Here is a 17,973-nt window from a genome sequence, read left to right as displayed (position 1 = left end):
CAGTTCTGAGTGAAGCTTTATGCGCTGTTATGTGGCATCGTGTGCGTTCATTACCTTGTCGGTGTTCGTCAGGAGGCGGCGGACAGCACAGCTCCGCACACCTCGCCATCTCCGAAGCAACTCTCTCCTAACTTCTCCTTACTACAATTTACCGTAGTCGGTTTAAAAAAAAACTATCTGGCTGTGTTTTCATCTGACCAATCAGGGTCTCAATGTTAATCTTAAGCTCTGCCTACAAAAATTCTGTCTATCCAATGAGAAACGTTATACTTTTCGTGGTGGGGCAATGTTTTTTAAAGTTTGCAATGTAACAGAGACACAAAAAAGTCTCACGCTAAAACTTGCAGCTGGTGTGGTGCTTTTAGCGTTATCGTAAGATCTATACTATTCTTCTGGAGGGCTCTAGCTTTTGACATTGGCTGGGGATGGTCCTGATGTAACAGAGACGTGAAAAAGTCTCACGCTAAAACTTGCGGGTGGTGTAGTCCTAGCGGTTAGCTGGCGACGTGGGCGTCCGTCCGTCCCTTATCGTAGGGCCTTCCAGCTTAACACGGTTCTGCTCTCGGCTTCTGTTCTCGTTTCTCCCCTCGGAACTGCGTCTGTCTCACGGTGGGAAGGCATGACATGCATTTAGGCATTCTTGTGTTAGTCCGTGGTATTCCATTTGCTCACTCGTTACTCGTATTACTTTGGTTAATTTAATGTCATGATTTATTCGGAGCTATGTGACATACTACTGTATTTGCTCATCATGTCAGGGTTTTCATGGAAGGTATTGGATTTGCCTGACACCTTACATATCACCACCCTTCGAACTTCATTTTTGTACTGAAGTTAGGCAATGATTGAATCGTCGTCTAAGCCAGTCAAAACTTATTCCGTTATCTAAATTTTGTTGCCTACTGTTCAGCCATGTTACTCTGTTCTATGCTAGTTTGTATTACTAATTTATATTTTTATATTCTTCCACATTATTCTTAAAAATGACAAGAGAAGAATATTTTTTTGCTATTATTAATTTTTAATTATTTTCTTTCTTTATTTAAGTGTGAAGTTTGTTTTTTAAGAAGTTTGTTATCGAAAGTGCTGAGTCTTTCACATCGATTTTCTTAGAAATATATTTTTTTTATAAATGTAGTAATTAAGTAAAATCTATTTCTAACACATTTTCTAAATATCATGTACAAGTAAAATGTTTTTGTTTCTAGACACTCATTTCAACATTGTTGCACTAACAAATAAGAATTATTTCCAAGAATTGCTTTGAAAAAAGAAATATACATACACAAGTATTAAGATATTATCCTAACAACTGGTACAAATGTTAAAAAAAAGGAAAAACATCCAACAAGATAATTTTTTATTCTTTGTTTTTATAAGAAGAAAATAACTAAAATATAAATGTGAGTGTATGCTCTCCCGGCGTATACAGCTGGCGAAGAGTTCTCGGGCTTCCAGCCGGCTGGAAGCCCGAGAACTCTTCGCCAACTAAAATATAGTTATTCTTTTATTTTTATGAGGAGAAAATAAGTGGCATATAGTTTTGGTGTTAGTATGCCTTACTTTTGTTCTTTATATACTGTCCTTTTCAGAACTAATGACTTATTTTTATCGATAGACTATTTTTTACTTAAGTCCATAGTCAATGACTGTTATTTTGTAGTTTATTAGCTGTCTGGTGTGCTTAACTTATTTAGTTTTTCACACATTTCTTTTGCATAATTCCTACATCACATAATTTGATTTCACACATTCAGCCGGCCGAAGTGGCCGTGCGGCTCTAGGTGCTGCAGTCTGGAACTGCGAGACTGCTATGGTCGCAGGTTCGAATCCTGCCTCGAGCATGGCTGTGTGTGATGTCCTTAGGTTAGTTAGGTTTAACTAGTTCTAAGCTCTAAGGGACTGCTGACCTCAGCGGTTATGTCCCATAGTGCTCAGAGCCATTTCACACATTCACACAATCCTATGAATGTTTAAGCATGAGGTTGGCGAATATTTTTGCATGAAGGTGATGTACTTGAGCGAGATGGATGTGGGCAAGTATTTGATGTACAGCTTCGTTCGTCATTCCTTGTTGGCTTTGCAAGTGTGTGTTGCTGTTGTGGAGGTCCCATAATGGAATGGAGCTGTGAGTGCAGAATCTTGTGGTTTACTGGCTTTGTATGCGTGAAAGTCAACGTTATGTGTCGCTGAAAGCGGTCGTTTTTCGTTGTAATACTTTGCAGACGACTAGTTTACAATAGGATAGGGATTTGGGAAGGTACGTTGTCTATTCTTCACCCATCTTCTTTCTTGGTCTCAATCTTGCGAATCTTCAACTTCTGTTCTTCCTGCTTTTTCTCTGCTTCTTACTTGCTTCTTGGTTCTTCTCTGGGCAGGATATGGAAATATTTATTGATAACTAGTCGCTTTGAAGTTCTCCTCTTAGTAACACCTTGATAAATTGTTTGGGCATCTCATTTCTACTTTGTGGACGTTTTCTTCAGTTTCGTGCATCAGCGTGCTGTTTAGTAGCGATAGTGTGATTTTTTTTTTTTTTTTTTTTTTTTTTTTTTTTTTTTTTTTTTTTTTTTTTTTTTTTTTTTTTTTTTCTGGTGGTGGCTTGCCCAAGCCGTCTTCTCGTCAGGCCGTTTTTTGCTCGCTCCACAATTGTGTCTTGCTAATTACGTCCTTTTCTTTCTTGATACTTCTCTTGTTGCAACTAGTGGGTCGTTGCATCTCGTCCTTGCTGGTTGCTGGAGTTTTTACAATGGTTCTTACAAAAAGTTTTACTAATAATCATCTAACATACGTCTAGTACCTACATTGTTTTACGCCTTCTTAAAAAGCTTTACAAATTTCGGCGTCCTTTCCATGTTACAATTCGAAGATATTTTGAGTCTTAACTTCTACAAGAAACCTCAAATTCGTTTTTTATTTTTGTGTAGTGTCGTGGTGTATAGCATTTTAGTATTTCATGCTGTTAGACTATCTACATCTTATCCCTTCACCTTAATCTATGGTACTATTGGTGTTATTATTGAAACTACTTTCTTTTTCCCACCTTCCTCTCTCTTCATTCTTCTTTCTCCTGATGGTCTTATCTGCAACATAATCTTGAAATATTGTGCTGATTATTTACCAGTAAAAAAATTAATCTTCAAATTAATACTGCCAGTCTTAGGTAAAAATACCTCTGCTTTATCTCGTAAAATACCATCTAATTCTCTTTTACTGTGTTCCAAAATACCTTGAACTTCATGCAATTTTTCATCAATTTCTTTATGGACTTCTAACATGAGTTGAGGCGATTCCCCCTTTTATGCATACCATTCTAATTCTTCATCCTCTTTATCTCGCATCATTCTTAATTGTTTGTTTATAACTGGCATTTCTTCTAATTTTAGCTTTCGCTCAAAGAGAAGTGTGACATTCCCGAATGTTACGCTACCTTTCCCCATATCTATTATCGCTCGTCTCTCATTTAAAAAATCTGCACCTATAATCAAATCTACAGTTAGTTTAGGTATAATCACGAAGTTGGCTTCGATCTTTTGACCTTGACACGAAAGAGTTAACCTTGTTTTTCTCGTAACTTCCGCAGCATTGTTTCTAATAGGACCTCTTACTTTAATCTTCCGTGTTTTCAGAACTGGCAATTCCTCATTGGCATTACACTGCATGAATAAATTTTCTGAGATCGCAATCAGTTCACTTCCGCTATCAATTACAATATTGACTGGGATATGCTTTACCATGGCCTTCACAATTGGTTGAATTTGAAAGGGTTGGTTCTGTTCTTCTTCTTCTTGCATCAACGAATCCTCCACTGAATCATACATGAGTCTTTTTAGGAATTTCCCTTGTGAATTCGAACTTTCTGTATGATAAGCTTCGACTGCTACTTCTCTCTCTTTTATTTCCTCTTCTCTATTTCTTCCTTCGTTTACGCTTTCTTCAACATCCTCTACTTTTTTCCCATCCTCGTCTATCTTCTCCTTCTTCGTCGCTACTTCCACATAATCGCATCTAAATGCTCTAATTATCGCTTCATAACTTCCTTCATTATTTACGTTGGGTTGTGTGCCCACTCGTAACTTATTTTCAACTTCTGTTGACTGCGCATTATCCCCATTGAATTCGCTTTCCCTGGTTTCCATCTCAAATAGCTCTGCAATACTCATTACTTCGTCCTTTCCTCCTACATTCGGTGTGCATGCCTCTGATAATTCATCTTCCTCGCCAGTATTCTCCCAATTAATTTCGTCCCAGCACGATATTGTTATTTTCTTGTCTTCGTTTTCATCTGGTCCCTGCGGATTTGTTTCTTCCTTCTTCTCTTCTCGTGATAAGATTTTTACTTCTCTGTTCAAGGTGCTGCAATTGTGCTGGGTCGGTGCGTCATTTTCTTTGGCATGGGCGCTTAGCTGTCAATTCGAACGTTTATCGGGGTTTGGTGGTCTTACCTCCACCTCTTCTATCTGTATTCTTTTCTTGTTCAGCTTGTTGACAGTGGTTTCTTTGTTGATAATTTGTCGGTCTATTGGTTCTCCAGTACCCATTCCGGTTGTCGTTATTCCCTCTGTAATAGTTGTTGCCGTTTCTGGGTGAATTATAGTTATTGCCATATTCTCTTCTAAATCCATAACCGTTTCTTTGTTGAAATCTATTGTCGTTTCTTGGTGCGTAAGTTATCACGTGGTTCGTAATGATTGTTTCTTCGTACTGTGTCTTGTGGATTCCACTGCTTTTTGCTTTCGTTTTCACGTGCGCTTCGTCTTTTTCTTGCGTCATCTTCCGAAAATATGAACTCTAGTTCCCTTAGAATACCTTTAAATGCTTCGACGTCATTGCCTCCGCGACCTACTAATGATTGCTGGTATTTCAATGGTAGCTTCATCGCGCATAATTTAATCAACTCTTCGTCACTGTATGGTACATCTAAGCATTGATTTTTCTTTGCCATTAATTCGAAAAATTTCACGGAACTCTTCTTTCCTGAATTTTCAAAATATGGGTTCTGTAGTAATTCGTACTTCACTCTGTTCTGTGCTTCGCTGGACCAATATCGTGAGAGAAACTTCTCTCTGAAACCTTCGTACGATTGGCATGTCGCTGCAACATTCTGCATGGTTTCTGCGACTGTTTCTGACATGTGTGCACATATAAAGTCTAATTTGTGTGCTATCGTCCAGTGTTCTGGTAATCCTACTCGGAATTGATCAATAAAAGTTCGTAGATGTGATGAGTTTCCTTCTCGAAAGTGTTGAAATTTTCTGACTGTGAGGAAATGATCGTTGTCGTACTTCGTCATAGTTCCATATGAAATTCGCGATTCTTCGCCACTTTTGTTTCTGATCATTTCTCCCGTCGTTCTTTCCGGTTGTGGTAGATCCATTGGATATTGTCCACTGTAACTTTCGCCTACCCTTGCGTAGTATCGTTGGAGTGGTACGCAATAATTTTCTTCCATCGGTTGTGAACGTGTAGCTGAATGCATTGCACTGTACTCTTCGCGACCTGGCTTTACATTGTCATGTATTGGTTCGGTATCTTGTCTGGCTAACCTTGCTACTTCATTGCACGATCCAAACTGTCTTGAAACATATATTTGTGGTTCCGCATGTGTTTGTGATGACGTTTGTTCATCAAGAATTTCGAAACGTGTTTGTTGCTGTGCAGGCTGTCTGATTTCACGTATGTTACTTTCCGCCTGTGATTGGAATCGCAAATGTGTAATATCTTCGTTAATTGCTTGTTTTTCCGGTGCTGTTACAGATACGGATGTGGTTGCAGGTCTGTGCTTGTTCGATCCTGTTCACTACGCTCTTCAATGGTTTGCAACAACTCTGTTCGCAATTTCTGAAATTGTCGCTTCGTTTGCGTTTCCATTTTGGCTATGCGGTTATCATATCTTTTCAGCGCTGCTTTTGTGATACGTTTGTGTAACACACTGTTTTCAACCATTTTACGCGCTGTACCTGCTGCTTGTCTAGTAATTACGTTTATGTGTTTCTCTAGTTTCTTGACTTCTCCCTGGGTGTTGTTACGCAATGTTTTGATCTCGTCCTGAGTGTCATTACGCTATGTTTGTACGTCCGCTTGTACCTTGTCAATGTCTGTTCGCAATTGATCGTGACCTGTTATTAAGTTTCCTATCACTTCTCGAGATTCTTTTGCCTCGTCTTCAATATGACTTAGGTGTAACTGAATTTTTCTGTTTGTTCTTTAATCTCACGCATTTGTCTCGTGGTTTCTGCATTCTGAATCTTAATTTGGTTCGCAATTTCTTTATTTTGTCTTGACATGGTTTCCGTCATTAATTGTAATAATTCTGCCAGATTGGTGGGCCCTATTGCGTTTTCTTCCGACGTCCTATGCTCTGTGTTTTCGCCCAAGTGTTGGTTTGCAACCGATTGCATTGAACTGTGCTGTGACACGTTTCTGCTCGCATTCCTTGTAGTTTGTGGTAAGGGAGCTCTGATTACTTGTACTATGGGTTCTACGTATTCAAGACGCATGTTAGAATCCTCATCGACTGTCTCTCTACTTTCCTCCTCCTCTGTCGGATGCTGACTTACGTTTTCTATGACTTGACGTATATTATCCTCGTTATGGTGCGTTATATGTCCTATTTCTCGCGATACTGCATCGTCTGTTGTACTGTCCTCTATTCTCTGTCCATTTTCATGCTGGGTCTCTACCTCAATTCGGTCAAGGTCTCGATCTGCCATTGCTAATCTTTCCGAATCCTTTATTTTCTGTTTTAAAAGCAATTCACGCGCCCTACTTCGCGTCAACATGTGCTTATACGATCTCACACATTTCATAAACTTTTTGCACACACGACTTGACAATCAATTCACTTACTTGTTGGGTCAGAACCAACTTGTCAACGATGTATCCGCCACCTGTGCACTTGCGTTGGACAGAAAACTTAATTCTAACAATTTTTAAAATTCATAACTTAATTATGCTATTGTCCCTGCTAGAATGTCTATCTATTGAATACTTTCTTACTATCTATCGCTGCAGCTACTGTTTTCGACTATTTATAACGCTCAAAAAATTTATTTTAATTACTAAAATTTTTCAACAGGATATTTTTCTGACCTAGTTAGGCATGTCGTCGACCTTCAATCATGGTATTTTACCATCCTGGCAGGGTCGCCATTTTCTAACATTCTGCATGGTGTCTGTTTGTTCTATATCGTGTCTCCCTACCACTTTCGCGCAACGACGCTCTGAGCGCGTTTTTAAGGGAATTGACTAGTTTGAACCTGGGGCCTGTTGCTGGTAAGGAGACGTCAGACCACACATGACATGTAGAATTCAGAAGAGTTCAGTGAGACTAGCGATGATATAACCAAATACTTAATGATTTCAGCGTCAGATCCACTGCACTCCCTGTAAAAGAATCATAATACTAACTAAATTTAGTGGAAGGGGTTCAAGGCTTTCTTATTTTTAGTTAGCTGGTAAAATAACGTCGAAAAAGCAGTTAAGTTTACCTCTGGAAATTTTATTCTACTCACAAAACATTGTTTATAAATTGCATTATTAATAAAAGGAAATGTTTTAATACAGGATGGTAAAAATCAACTGCATTCAACAAAATTGTGAACAAATATTCCCTGAATGGGTTTCCAAGTTCTACAATGGATCGAAGGATGACCTATGCCATGTCACATCTATAATCTAGGTTTAAATTAAGTTTCACAAAAGAGAAAACTATCAAAATGGTCTACAGTGACCCTCAATTATCTTTAATTACTTATCTAACTTGTCATAAATTACAGCGGCTGATGTGGCTTCTCAATAACTATATAACAGAAAAATCATCACGTTTCAGATTTTTACTTCAAGTGGCAAATGTGAACACCATGAGCTTTAATTGCCGATCGACACTAGTATTACGCAAAAAGGGGGTGTAACAGATGAGACTTCTGCAGTTCTGAGTGAAGCTTTATGCGCTGTTATGTGGCATCGCATGCGTTCATTACCTTGTCGGTGTTCGTCAGGGGGGCGGCGTGCAGCACAGCTCCGCTCACCACGCCGTCTCCGAAGCAACTCTCCCCTAACTTCTCCTTACTACAATTTACCGAAGTTGGTTTAAAAAAAAACTATCTAGCTGTGTTTTCATCTGGCCAATCAGGGTCTCAATGTTAACCTTAAGCTCCGCCTACAAAAATTCTGTCTATCCAATGAGAAGCGTTATACTTTTCGTGGTGGGGCAATGTTTTTTAAAGTTTGCAACGTAACTGAGACGCGAAAAAGTCTCACGCTAAAACCTGCAGCTGGTAAGGTGCTTTTAGCGTTATCGTAATATCTATACTATTCTTCTGGAGGGCTCTATCTTTTAACATGTGCTGGGGGGTGGTCCTGATGTAACAGAGACGCGAAAATGTCTCACACTAAAACTTGCGGGTGGTGTAGCCCTTTTTGTGTTATCGTAAGATCTATACTGTTCTTCTGGAGGACTCTAGCTTTTAACATTGGCGGGGAGGTGGTCCTGACGTAACAGAGACACGAAAAAGTCTCACGCTAAAACTTGCGGGTGGTGTGGTCCTAGCGGTTAGCTGGCGACATGGGTGTCCGTCCGTCCCTTATCGTAGGGCCTTCCAGCTTAACACGGTTCTGCTCTCGGCTTCTGTTCTCGTTTCTCCCCTCGGAACTGCGTCTGTCTCACGGTGGGAAGGCATGACATGCATTTAGGCATTCTTGTGTTAGTCTGTGGTATTCCATTTTCTCACTCGTTACTCGTATTACTTTGGTTAATTTAATGTCACGATTTATTCGAACTATGTGACATACTACTGGATTTGCTTATCATGTCAGGGTTTTCATGGAAGGTGTTGGATTTGCCTGACACCTTACTCTCTGTCACTTATATCGCCCAACCGCCACTCCGTGAGAAGTCGACCACACGGTGCTGCAACAGAAATACAAGTGTGCCGCGAGTCTTTGTTCAGCTTCCGCTAACTAGCTGACTAAGATCTCTAAGATGTTCCTCTTGATCTATGGTCACAGATCATCCTAAGTCGACCTTTCCTTGTATAGGTACATTTTTGTAAAGTGTAAATGCTGGTGGGTATCAGTTACTAAGTGACACTTGTAGTTTTTTAAAAGGCAACCATTTGTAAATGGTCAGTATGTAGCTGTATTTACTCATGAATGAATAATGTGAATGTAAAAGTAGTCATTCCACATCATTACGATTAACCACACAATTGATTCATGGAACATGAAACTGCCTAAATAACTAACCACTGATGCACTGATATTGTTACATTATCTTTGAGCAAAAAGACTATGAGTATGTGACCGAGAGCTGAAAGCTCTTTACGTGAATAGAAGATTTTCCTGTTAATGATGTCAATTTGACATGAAAATGATGCAAATAGGCACGAATGATAATGCTAATAATGAGAAAGTCTATTTTATAATGAAATTATGTCAGTTTCTTGCTGTAGGTACTTTCAAGACAAATCATTACCTATTTTACATGCCTTCAGTTCATACACTGTGGAGTGGTTACTAATTTAACCTTAAGAGTCCTTCACACCGTCTTGTAGAAGGGCGTTTTGCATCACTAGAGACGGCTTCTAATTTTGAAACCATTCTGAGCTGCGCATTTATGCTGTTACTGTTTCAATGAATCATTTGACTTTTATCCTCCTCGGTGTACAAGGAGTTTTCACTATTCATGTTATGATTATTTTTCTTTGCGTCATAGGTCATTAACACCTGTTAGTGCGTTGGTGCACAGCCCAGAGGGATCCTAAACCTCTCTGCACAGCATAATTAGGTGGCACTGGATACAGACTTACATTATCGTGATGGCTGTAAGCATTGTGCAAGATACAATAATTTAACTATCTATTTAGTGAAGTTGTTAGGACAGTCTCTTCGTAATGGTAAGCATAGGAGCTAAATGTAAAATCCTACTGATTCAGACTTTTGTATTTTACATGGAAAACGCCACGTAATTCCCTCAGTGAGACAACAATGTCTTCTGTCATCATTGTTTAGCCAACCTAGTGTTCCACTCATACGCACAATCAGGGTTTTTGGAATTTTCTTGTGTGGATGTTCTCAATTCAGACATAGTTTCATTACTAGTATTTCGTTGACAACGAGAGGAGAGCTGTTTACTTGCATTTGGGACAACATAGTCCCAATCACAGAAATATTAGTTGCTAGTGTGCCCATAGCTGTTTCTGTGTTTAAATGGATAATTTGAGACACCTATTCGAAATATAGTGAAGTATACTCGCTAGACCTGTCACATGTTGATTCCAATTTTTTATAAAGTACAATATTATTGTATGCTCATTTAATTAATTCACTTGTAAGATAAATAGTTTCCACTTAAATATATTATATTTGTCACTGGTATGACTCATGGAAAAAATTTACATTAATTATACCTTTTGTTTGAAATCAAAACAGTTACTTTTTAATAGAAACACAGACTGCTCTGTTACATAATTTTTTAGAACTTAATGAAACGAAATACGAGGGTTGTTCAGAAAGTAAGTTCCGATTGGTCACGAAATGGGCATCTCGGTGAAAACTCGATGAAGTTTTGCGCAGATGTGTTGGGTAGTGTCTCTAGTATGATCGTCGATCGCATCAAGACGCTCTTTTCAGTTGTGAGCGCACTGTGAGCGAGTAAAGGTGCCTAGAACAACAATGTCTCCAGCCAAGTAGGAGGGCCTGCTGAGAGGCTTCGCCTTAATGAATGCAGCCCACCTAACACATCTGCCATGCACTTCCTTCTTCATGACAATTCTCAGCCACACTTGGCAGGGGCAGTGAAGACACTCCCGCAGCCTTTTCGATGGGAAGTGTTCGATCATCCACAATCCAGCCCTAATTGCCTAGTTCTGAGTATCATTTCTGTTCACATGAAACACTGGATACGAAGACAACACTTGGGCACAGGCTGCGTGCTATAGACCAGCGTAGAGAATTATCGGAAAGTGCAGGCGGCTGCCTTCTACGACGATGGTGTTGGAAATTTGGTATAACGCTGCGATAAATGTCTACGTCGGAGTGGCGACTATGTAGAGAAGTATCTGGAAAGTGTAGCTAACTCTTGCAAATAAATTGTTTCTGATTTTCACTGCGCTTTTCATTTAGCGATCGATCGGAACTTAATTTCTGGACAAGCCTCATATTTACTGTGTTATAGGCACGAGTACTACATACAGTAGCTCATGTTATTCCTTCCCCACTGAAGGATGCAATGCCTTTAATAGCTGAGAAAGTGGACTTTAGTGTCTATATTCGTCTGGTCAGGTTGCAGTTGTTTCTCTCTCCCCTCTTCTAGCTCTCGCTTCCATCCAACCACCTTCCCTCTCACCATCCACCCCTTCCTACCCCACCTCCCCCCTACCCCTCTGAGTGTGTGTGTGCGCGTCTGTGTAAATCAGGTGGCGCGCACTAAGGAGTTAGGATTAACAGGTGACGGTAAATGAAAGGAAGTAGTTGTTGCTATATACACATTTATTTATGGCACTGGTGATCTGAAATACAGTAGGCACGGCTTCTCAAGTGTGATGCATAAGCCCAGTGAGGCGTGTTCAGCGGTAGTAGTAGGGATAGCCGACGGCAGCGTAAGGGTAGGCGGAGTAGGCGCTGACGGCGGGGTAGCCGAAGGCGCTGTAGGCGTAGGGGGCGGCGTAGGCGTAGTAGGCCTCGGCGCCCTTCAAGGTCTCCTTGGCCTTCTCCTGGGCGAACACGGCCGCCACCAGCAGCACTACGAGGAAAGAGCACACCTGTGGGGAGGGGAAAAATTAATTTCTTGCTGTGAACAATGTTGCAGTTCCCTGTGCAAAATAGACTTGAGCTGCGCTTATCAATGCACACAACACAAAAACTTGGTATGCGTCGAGGGCTAATAGTTGACTTTTTCGAGGCTTTTGGAAATATATCATACATTGGTCAGAACTGAAACTGAAGACCAAATGAACAATCTGGAGGTTTGTATCAGCAAAGCTTGGCCACTTTTGCATTTTGTATCTTTACTATTGTAGAAGAAACAAAGCGTCTGTTGACTCACTATCAAATATCAATCAGATCAGTTTGATTTAAAATTGTATTTAATCTTCGTATATCTACAATTCAAACGGACGACTTGGGACGTCAGCTAGTATAATATATGTTAAAAAATGATGCAATTCCTCCAGCTGTATTAAGGTGTTGGTTTTATTGGCAACAAGTTTCGATGTTGTTACAACATCATCTTCAGGCCCATACTTGTTGACAGTAACCGTATGTGTCTAACGCTAGTAGTCAGTGGTGACTACTGTTGTTAGACGCATATGGTTACTGTCAACAAGTATGAGCCTGAAGATGATGTTGTAACAACATCGAAACTAGAATGAGATTTTCAGTCTGCAGCGGAGTGTGCGCTGATATGAAACTTCCTGGCGGATTAAAACTGTGTGCCACACCGAGACTCGAACTCGGGACCTTTGCCTTTCCCGTGCAAGTGCTCTACCACTGAGTCCCGATTTCGAGTCTCGATCTGGCACACGGTTTTAATCTGCCAGGAAGTTTAACATCGAAACTAGTTGCCAATAAAACCAACACCTTAATACAGCTGGAGGAGTTTCGTCATTTTTAACATATAAAATTGTATTTGGTGATCTTACCAATTGCTAATTACAGTAAAATTTGTAGACCAAGTGAGTACTTTCATACTCATGTAACAAACACATTGTAACAAACGCACCATAGATGGAGTCGTCTACTTCCGAAATGACTGATACTAGTATCTAACGTATGGTAAGTTTTTTATATTACTCTCCTTTCCTGTGCCTGTGCCTGCTGGAGCAAGTAAGATGATTATTAAAATTTTCACTGCTACTCTGTGAGTGGTGTGCTAGAGGCTGCAGGATGTTTCCAGAGTCTTCTAAGACCATCAAAGTTTTATATTTTCTCTCTGATTTTGACCCGTTTTAGGTAACCTAGAACATGATTACTCGACATTGTGATGCAATATTCTCTCAAACGTCCCCTCTTTGGGATACGTGCATTCGACGTTACATTTTCACGTAATTTGATATCTACTCCATGCCATTTCAGGATGTTCTAGAAGAAGAGGAGGTACCGACCATTCTTTGTAATTTATCTACTGTAGGTGAATGGCAGTTTAACAATACCATAGAGTACGATTTGAGCGAGTTGGAACAGTGCTTAGGAAATTAAATTCGCAGTGTAGTGGAGAGAAATTCAAATTTCCATCCAGTAATTTAGTTGGAAGTTCTCCTTAATCCTGTAACACGAATTGCAGGATGGTATCTTTGAAAAGGTAGCAGTCAATTTTCTGCTTCATCTTTGTCCAGTTCGAGTTTTTGGCTCGTCCCTAGAGACCCCACAATTGAAGGCATATTGAACCTTAACCCTTTGTTGCCTGACGGTACTTAAAAGTACCAGTAAGTTTTGACTCTCATTATTTTCTCGTGGTGCAGTTTCGTGATCTGAGAGCCTGTCGGTACGTAACAGTAACTCTGCTCTACTGTTTCATAGATGTTATTGTGCAATACATAGACCTCTCTGGCGGTCAGAGCTTGAAATTGTTTTTCGCGCGCTGCTGTGAAAACAGAAGATCGTATGTGCTTGTTTCCATGGTATTGCCTGAATTTGTGCGCAATTTATTGAAACTTCCGTTGAGTTTTCCATTGTACGTACTTACCTTCTTTGTTTTTTTATAATAGTTTGAAGCATTACGTTACAGGTGAATGAGATAAAGTAGAAAATATAAAGCGGACTTATTAGTACCGTCAGGTTGTGCGAACACTTTATTGTAGCAACAACGCGTTACCTCTCACTAGTTGTTCTGTCCACTTTTTCTCACACAGAAATCCGTAAATACATTTGCCTGTGGAACAATTAGAACAAACATGAAAGGTTTGCCAGGGAATTTACCTAAAGAAAAATGTCTACATCAAATCACAGAGTGTCATCTTTAGAACTAACAGTATTTCAATGGAAGGAAAATAAAGTAGTGTATTTTGCGTCAAACTTCCATGGCATTGAGCAGAGCGTAGTGACAAGAAAACAGAAAGATGGAACTAGTATGACTATACCACGTCCAGTTATTGTATGTGATTACAATAAAAGCATGGGTGGTGTGGATCATGCAGACAGATTACATTCAACTTATGGTTTTGACAAGCGATCAAAAAAATGGGGAGCAATAGAAATTGCTTCTGTCAATGCTTACGTCATTTTCAGTTATCTACATGGGGCACTGCCATTGCTGGAATTCAGGTGTGCTGTGGCACTAGGGCTAATGAATGAACAGCAAGTGCCAAATCTCAAAAAGAGAAACTCTGGTAAAGATGAAATAACTCTCCCAAAGAGAAGGAAGGATAACTTTTCTGTTCCGAAGGATGTACGTCTTGGCAACCGAGGAAGCCATTTTGTAGTGTTCAGTTGTAAAAGAGGACGATGCGAAATGTGTGCGAAAAATAAAATTCAGTCGAGACCACATTCACAATGTAGTACACGTAAAGTGTATTTGTGCTGCAATGAGAAAAAGAACTGTTTCCTACAATTTCATGAGGTATCAGTAAATATGTGATATGTATATACTGTCAAAAATGTATAGCTATGTTACTATGCATTGTGAAGTTGCTCTAGAATAAATTTATGCGAAATTTAAAAAAAAAATTCAGAAATATCATATTTCGATTAATTAATTTCTCTAATGTAAAAATATTTAATATTTATGTGGAATAAGGTACAAGTTATAAAAATTGGAGCATTTTTCTGCGCGTGTTGTGATTCTGTACATGGAGTCTGACGGTACTTCTAAGTACCAGGAGAGAAAAAAGTTGTGAAAAATAAAATAAAATTTTACAAAAAATCCTACCGTCATTTGAGGCCACAATAGCATCAATTCTGCAAAGAAAATGTTAAAAAGTAAATTTTTCTTATGTCAGGAAACAAAGGGTTAATATATTTTGTTCATCTGGTGCACCACAGCTCGTAAATATTTGAAAAGAAGTCAGTTTTCGGAACCGCTCTCGGTATCGTAAAATTAGGCACCTCCACACGAAAAGTTAGTACCGTATCATGACAGAATAAAAAGAAGATTGATTAACTGAGTAAGTACATTTTACTACTGAACATATAACTTATTTCAATATTGACGCCGGTGATGTGGAATGGCTTTTATTTTATTTGATGCCACGAACAGTGTGGTGTCAATGTTAGACACCACGCTAGAGGTTGCGATAATCGATAGCGGTCCAGCACTTGCAACCTCTCTGGACTCGCTGGCGCTTGCAGCGCCGCCGTATGGCACGGACAGAGACTTGCAGATCGCACCGGGCCGAGTCAGCTACAGGTCGTGAGCGAAGTCAGATTAGAATAGCCTTCAGCTCGCTAGGTTCGCAGCCTCTAGTTCGCGCATGTATTACAAACGTAATACCAGAATTGTGTTGTAGCTGGACAAAGTTAAGTAAAAGTTACTTACTAAAGTATTCCAATACTAATTATTATAGGATGTTCCAGATTCCTACAACCACCTCACTCGTGCTAGCCTCTATCATGCCAGTGCAAATCCCAGGGGTACCGATCGAAAAGCATCCTGCATTTGTGTGACGTCATGACATGCTGCATCGACTTTCACATCAAACAGAACAGGTTGCAAATAATTTTACGATACCTGAAGATTATCGTAAGATCGAAACCCATATTTAACGCAGAATTATTTTATTTCCCGCTACCGATAGAAAATTGCCACCTGTTTACCTAAACCTGCAACTGTGAACTGATACTTTCATATTATCAATTACAGGTACATTCCGATGTTTAAATCAATCAAATTGAATTCAAAGTTGTGTTTAACCACTGTTTCCCACTACGTCGCCCTGCAAGTAGCAACATTAGTTAGCTGCAAGTCGACCGAGTGTTTCGTAACTGGCTTTCAACGCAGACATTATCAACGAGGCTGAATACTTACAAAGGCCTTCATGGTGGTGTAAGGGCGTGTGGCTGCTGCCTGTGGTGCCTGGCTGCCGTCAGCGCCAATATATATACAGCAGCGGCCGGCCTTGCTGGGGAGGCAACGCCCGCCAAAGCACCGAGTGGGCGGGTGCCCGCGGCCTTGACTTTGCGACAAGTGCCGCAGATCCATCACCCGCCCGGCGGAGCCGCAATACCGGCCGGTACAGCGGAGACCACGCCCTGCCAACAGTGTAGTGATGATGGTCAGCTTCGACGTAGTTCCGCTGTTTAAGTGAAAGCCGTCTGTTAACGTATCTATAGATTGGCCTTATTTTACGGAAATTTTTGCAGCAACAGCGTTGCTGTCAACATTGCTGCAAAGTGCCTGCAATAGAAGGCAGGGTTGAGGTATGGATGGGCAATATTGCTGATGTTGCAGGTAGTTGTCGACTTGTTGCCGAGGGGTTGCCGTGTTGTGCGCCGAGAGTGGAGAATATTTCGTATTGCACGGCAATATCTATCTCTTTCCTCGTCTGTAAGTGCTTCTCTCTCGGTCTCACCTGTGTTTCCTACTTCTCTCAACGACAGCGCTGCAGTCACGTGTCTGAGTGGAAACAATATCGTTACGCTTTGGTTCGAAAGTTTGGGCGTACGTAGTGCTTATTTCGTAGTTCATTGTCGAGCGCTTCTTGTGTATAGCTATGAACGAGTGGACATAGTAGAAAACAATAATTTTTATAAATGCGATTCGTCTGAAACCAGAGCTACGGGATATCGAAAGTAATGAGCACAAAGAGCGCAGTGTGAAAAAGGATAACTGGGAAGCTGTAGTCGATGAGTTCAGAATGACGCTTGAGGAAACGTACCAAAAATTCCGAAGTCCACGAACTTATGCCAGTGCAAGGCCGAAAAGTCGCAATAGAAGCGCATGTAGTTCTTCATTCACACCGTTTGCATTCGATGCCGTGAGTTTCGTATTATCTCGAGACATACTTGAAACAGGAATTGGTAATGTAAACAGTGTCTGCTGATGAACAAAAGTAAAATATAAAAATTTTAGCCAGCCGGAGTACCGTGCGGTTCTAGGCGCTACAGTCTGGAACCGAGCGACCGCTACGGTCGCAGGTTCGAATCCTGCCTCGGGCATGGATGTGTGTGATGGCCTTAGGTTAGTTAGGTTTAATTAGTTCTAAGTTCTAGGCGACTAATGACCTCATGAGTTAAGCTGCATAGTGCTCAGAGCCATTTGATCCATTTGAAAAATTGTATTCTTATTTCAAACTTCCTTGAATGAAATCTTTCAGTTCTTTTACCAAAACAATGCAGTACTGGCCATTAAAATTGCTACACCAATACGAAATGCGGATGAAAAACGGGTTTTCGTTGGACAAATATATTATACTAGAACTGACATGTGATTACATTGTCACGCAATTTGGGTGCATAGATGCTGAGAAATCAGTACCCAGAACAACCACCTCTGCCCGTAATAACGGCCTTGATACGCGTTGGCATTGAGTCAAACACAGCTTTGATGGCGTGTACAGGTACAGCTGCCCATGCAGCTTCAACACGATTCCACAGTTCATCAAGAGTAGTGACTGGCGTATTGTGACGAGCCAGTTGCTCGGCCACCATTGACCAGACGCTTTCAGTTGGTGAGAGATCTGCAGAATGTGCTGGCCAGGTCAGCAGTCGAACATTTTCTGTATCCAGAAAGGCCCATACAGGACCTGCAACATGCAGTCGTGCATTATCCTGCTGAAATGTAGGGTTTCGCAAGGATCGAATGAAGGGTAGAGCCACGGGTCGTAACACATCTGAAATGTAACGTCCACTGTTCAAAGTGCCGTCAATGCGAACAAGAAGTGACCGAGATGTGTAACCAATGACACCCCATGCCATCACGCCGGGTGATACGCTAGTATGGCGATGACGAATACACGCTTCCAAGCTTCCAATGTGCGTTCACCGCGATGCCGCCAAACACGGATGCGACCATCATGATGCTGTAAACAGAACCTAGAG

General features: G+C 40.6%; 1 long non-coding RNA gene across 1 annotated transcript; it reads right to left on the bottom strand.

Annotated features, from left to right (window-relative positions):
• Positions 1 to 11,472: 11,472 nt before the first annotated feature.
• On the bottom strand, positions 11,473 to 16,019 carry LOC124787891. The gene is made up of 2 exons (XR_007016030.1): positions 15,962 to 16,019; positions 11,473 to 11,762 (listed from the first exon to the last, which is right to left on the bottom strand). It is a non-coding gene; the product is annotated as an uncharacterized LOC124787891 (long non-coding RNA).
• Between the last annotated feature and the right edge of the window lie 1,954 nt (positions 16,020 to 17,973).

The sequence above is a fragment of the Schistocerca piceifrons genome, chromosome 3, assembly GCF_021461385.2.
Source record: "Schistocerca piceifrons isolate TAMUIC-IGC-003096 chromosome 3, iqSchPice1.1, whole genome shotgun sequence".
Classification (NCBI taxonomy): domain Eukaryota; kingdom Metazoa; phylum Arthropoda; class Insecta; order Orthoptera; family Acrididae; genus Schistocerca; species Schistocerca piceifrons.
The sequence above is the reverse complement of the archived record's forward strand: the minus strand, read 5'-3'. Positions and strand labels throughout refer to the sequence as shown.